The sequence below is a fragment of the Musa acuminata genome, unplaced genomic scaffold, assembly GCF_036884655.1.
Source record: "Musa acuminata AAA Group cultivar baxijiao unplaced genomic scaffold, Cavendish_Baxijiao_AAA HiC_scaffold_1126, whole genome shotgun sequence".
In the NCBI taxonomy this organism is placed as follows: Eukaryota; Viridiplantae; Streptophyta; class Magnoliopsida; order Zingiberales; family Musaceae; genus Musa; species Musa acuminata.
This window is the reverse complement of record NW_027021339.1, coordinates 3,312,468-3,317,467: the sequence shown is the minus strand read 5'-3', so window position 1 is coordinate 3,317,467 and position 5,000 is coordinate 3,312,468.

Sequence of the window (5,000 nt, the reverse complement as noted above, 5' to 3'; positions counted from 1 at the left end):
GTTTTGGCCTGTTTTTGGGCTGTTCTTGCGTCGCGCGGTGACCGTCGTGAGCGGAGCAAAATGTCAGCCATCTCAGCACCCTGGAACCCCCCGGGTGGCACAGGGCTGGATGGGGCTTTCGTATAGCAGGGACGGTGCTGCCTCTCGCTTCGCTCGCTGTCCGCCGCTCGCCGCTCGCTCGCGCAGCCAAAAATGGCCAGTTTTGTCCCGTTTTTGGGCCGTTTTGGCCTGTTTTTGGGCTGTTCTTGCGTCGCGCGGTGACCGTCGTGAGCGGAGCAAAATGTCAGCCATCTCAGCACCCTGGAACCCCCCGGGTGGCACAGGGCTGGATGGGGCTTTCGTATAGCAGGGACGGTGCTGCCTCTCGCTTCGCTCGCTGTCCGCCGCTCGCCGCTCGCTCGCGCAGCCAAAAATGGCCAGTTTTGGCCCGTTTTTGGGCCGTTTTGGCCAGTTTTTGGCCTGTTCTTGCGTCGCGCGGTGACCGTCGTGAGCGGAGCAAAATGTCAGCCATCTCAGCACCCTGGAACCCCCCGGGTGGCACAGGGCTGGATGGGGCTTTCGTATAGCAGGGACGGTGCTGCCTCTCGCTTCGCTCGCTGTTCGCCGCTTGCCGCTCGCTCGCGCAGCCAAAAATGGCCAGTTTTGGCCCGTTTTGGCCAGTTTTTGGCCTGTTTTTGCGTTGCGCGGTGACCATCTTGAGCGGAGCAAAATGTCAGCCATCTCAGCACCCTGGAACCCCCCGGGTGGCACAGGGCTGGATGGGGCTTTCGTATAGCAGGGACGGTGATGCCTCTCGCTTCGCTCGCTGTCCGCCGCTCGCTGCTCGCTCGCGCAGCCAAAAATGGCCAGTTTTGGCCCGTTTTTGGGCCGTTTTGGCCTGTTTTTGGCCTGTTCTTGCGTCGCGCGGTGACCGTCGTGAGCGGAGCAAAATGTCAGCCATCTCAGCACCCTGGAACCCCCCGGGTGGCACAGGGCTGGATGGGGCTTTCGTATAGCAGGGACGGTGCTGCCTCTCGCTTAGCTCGCTGTCCGCCGCTCGCCGCTCGCTCGCGCAGCCAAAAATGGCCAGTTTTGTCCCGTTTTTGGGCCGTTTTGGCCTGTTTTTGGGCTGTTCTTGCGTCGCGCGGTGACCGTCGTGAGCGGAGCAAAATGTCAGCCATCTCAGCACCCTGGAACCCCCCGGGTGGCACAGGGCTGGATGGGGCTTTCGTATAGCAGGGATGGTGCTGCCTCTCGCTTCGCTCGTTGTCCGCCGCTCGCCGCTCGCTCGCGCAGCCAAAAATGGCCAGTTTTGGCCCGTTTTTGGGCCGTTTTGGCCAGTTTTTGGCCTGTTCTTGCGTCGCGCGGTGACCGTCGTGAGCGGAGCAAAATGTCAGCCATCTCAGCACCCTGGAACCCCCCGGGTGGCACAGGGCTGGATGGGGCTTTCGTATAGCAGGGACGGTGCTGCCTCTCGCTTCGCTCGCTGTCCGCCGCTCGCCGCTCGCTCGCGCAGCCAAAAATGGCCAGTTTTGGCCCGTTTTGGCCAGTTTTTGGCCTGTTTTTGCGTTGCGCGGTGACCATCTTGAGCGGAGCAAAATGTCAGCCATCTCAGCACCCTGGAACCCCCCGGGTGGCACAGGGCTGGATGGGGCTTTCGTATAGCAGGGACGGTGATGCCTCTCGCTTCGCTCGCTGTCCGCCGCTCGCTGCTCGCTCGCGCAGCCAAAAATGGCCAGTTTTGGCCCGTTTTTGGGCCGTTTTGGCCTGTTTTTGGGCTGTTCTTGCGTCGCGCGGTGACCGTCGTGAGCGGAGCAAAATGTCAGCCATCTCAGCACCCTGGAACCCCCCGGGTGGCACAGGGCTGGATGGGGCTTTCGTATAGCAGGGACGGTGCTGCCTCTCGCTTAGCTCGCTGTCCGCCGCTCTCCGCTCGCTCGCGCAGCCAAAAATGGCCAGTTTTGGCCCGTTTTTGGGCCGTTTTGGCCTGTTTTTGGGCTGTTCTTGCGTCGCGCGGTGACCGTCGTGAGCGGAGCAAAATGTCAGCCATCTCAGCACCCTGGAACCCCCCGGGTGGCACAGGGCTGGATGGGGCTTTCGTATAGCAGGGACGGTGCTGCCTCTCGCTTCGCTCGCTGTTCGCCGCTCGCTCGCGCAGCCAAAAATGGCCAGTTTTGGCCCGTTTTTGGGCCGTTTTGGCAAGTTTTTGGCCTGTTCTTGCGTTGCGCGGTGACCGTCGTGAGCGGAGCAAAATGTCAGCCATCTCAGCACCCTGGAACCCCCCGGGTGGCACAGGGCTGGATGGGGCTTTCGTATAGCAGGGACTGTGCTGCCTCTCGCTTTGCTTGCTGTCCGTCGCTCGCCGCTTGCTCGCGCAGCCAAAAATGGCCAGTTTTGGCCCCTCTTTGGGCTGTTTTGGCCCTTTTTGGGCTGTTCTTGCGTGGCGCGGCGACCGTCGTTAGCGGAGCAAAATGTCAGCCATCTCAACACCTTGGAACCTCCCGGGTTGTCACGACCTTAGCTGGTTTTGCCTAAGGCGTGCGGCACCCTCGCGCGTCCGTCCGCAAAGGTCAGCCTCCCCGAAGCCTCCCATTGTCCCTTAGGACCAACAAAAGAGAGAACGGGTTAAAGAGAACGCCACAATCGGGATCCACAAGCAAACATGTCCGAAAAACACTTCATAGACAATGCAAATTACAAACAGACTTTACAAGCTCTGAATAGTGGCACAACAAAGGGTAAAATGGTCCATTACAGACCGAAAAGCTCTCGAACGTGTCCACATGACACAACCTTTATTTACAAGCCTAAAGAGGCCACCAACCCAACTAAAATGGGACTATTAAGCCTTCGGCCGCCCCTTTACATTCTGTACAAGGCATGAACGTGCCAAAAGACAACGGACAGACATAAGCATTACATCCAACATCTTGTTTAGAAGTTTGTCCGTTACATTCTCCCCCACTTATCCCTTCGACGTCCTCGTCGAAGCCTTTGTGAACACTGCAACTCTTCGCCTTTGCTGAGTCTTCAATCTTCCGTTCCAGCTGCAATGCGCCTCCTGGCTCCCAGCTGCTCTCCGCTGCTGTTTCTGAGTAGTCGAACCTTTGATCCGCCATGCTGCTTCAACTCGCCAATGACTCTGACTCTGGTGTGGGGTTGGCTGAGTTGTGTTGATCCTTGTCGATTCTTGCGGATCCACCAAATGAAGGAAAAGACCATCTTTTCTGCGCCAGTCTCTCAAAATTTCCACATGCTGCTTGAACTGGGTGGATGCTTGTTGGAGCTTTAACGAGCATCGCCTCGCAAACTTCAGAAGTTTTGGGTCCTTCCTCCACAAAATCTGCTCATTGACTCTTCTTTCAGTTAGTTGTCACATCCAAGTAGGTTCGCATCACTTCCGCTTTTGATTGGCATTTCGTTGGGAAATGAAGCGGACAATCTACTCTCAGTAGCACTGATCACCGTTGGTGAGGATTTGACAACTATTGTCTTCCATTATCTTCGAAGGGTCTTTGAACTTGCGCAGAGCTCCTCTGCTGGATAGATAAGAGAACTGGGGTACTCGGTTTCGCCCATTCTCTTAAGAGTTGAGAAGGCAAAGGTTACTTGACTTCGCCCGCCTCCTCGAGGTTGTACTTCATGCATCGAGCTGGTTACTGGCCTTCGCCTGCTCTTTGCTCACACTTCTGAAGCACTTGAAGTGTTTGCACTCCTTGCGTTGAGTTGGCTACTGTGATTCACCTTCTCAATGCCATCGAACTTCTGGAATGCGGGAAGTTTTCACCCCAACTTGGAGTAATTCTCTGATAGATGAGGTCGCCTTTGGGATTGTACCGTCTTCTCCATCAACCCTGCCGCCTACTCCACTGAGTAGCAAAGGTACAGCACCGCGTACTGCCTGCTTCGTTCCTTGGTCATGCACTCTTGCATGACCCGAAGTCCTTCACTTACGGCTATCTTGATGAGAAACTTGTTGACACCGGTCTTACGAAGTTTCTTGGCCTCTGCCCTTCAGCCTTGTCTCGGTACTTGGAGATTGCCTCTGCATGCTCCACCTCCTCAGCCCCTTTCACGACCAAGCGCTCTCCCTCCGTGAGAGCAAGGGATCAATGACTTGCACGGAAGTCCCGCCTCTGCGGTACCATGGCGCTGCCATGCCCATGGCCCTACTATCCGTCGCCTCGCCTCTGTATCCCTTTCCTTCACAATCAATAGAGATGTCTCCGTGGCACTCCTCTGAGTCCACCTCCATTCTAACTGATGCTTGATTTTGGGTAGCTAAGTCCCTCTGGACTCGTCGTCGCTTCCTCGCCCCTTTCGACCCCCTGCTTCAACACCACTGTGTTCTTCCAAGCAGTCCGTTTGGTCGATGGAAAGACAGACTGCAACTCCCATGCATGGCCTCTGCCATCACATTGTAGGGTTTGCACCGATTCTGTTCTCCTTAGCTTCCTTGGTAGCAACGTTCGCTTACTCGACCTTGTCCTCTGACTTGTCGGGCTCCCTTAAGCGAATATGAGCTCTGGAGCAGTCCAACTCTCCAGCTGCTTCGATCATACCTCTGCATGATCAAGTCCCTCTCATGGGACTCACTGGTACTTGCATTCGAACTTTTCCCTTGGTGGAACCCAGCCCCCATATGCTGATGACCAAGGTTTTCATCCGATGCAAAATTCGGTGCACGCCCGGAAGACCCGCCTCTGCGGTACCATGGCCTTCACTCCTTGAATCCATAGCCCTTCTTGCCGTCGTGTTGTTCACCAAAGTGGAGCTCCCAGTAGCTCCCGATCATACCTCCATATGATCTCATCCCTCACGGGACATTGTCGTGTGTGTCGCATTGCCACGAACTGTTCCACCACGATCCGCTGCACCATGTCGCCTCCTGGTGACATCTCCATTGCATTCTGATCCTTGTGGAATAAACTCGAATTGTGAACCCTCCATGTGTGGCCTCTGCCAATACATCGCAGGGTCTCCTCCACCTTCGATTTTGTTCGCTCCTTTGGCAATCGACC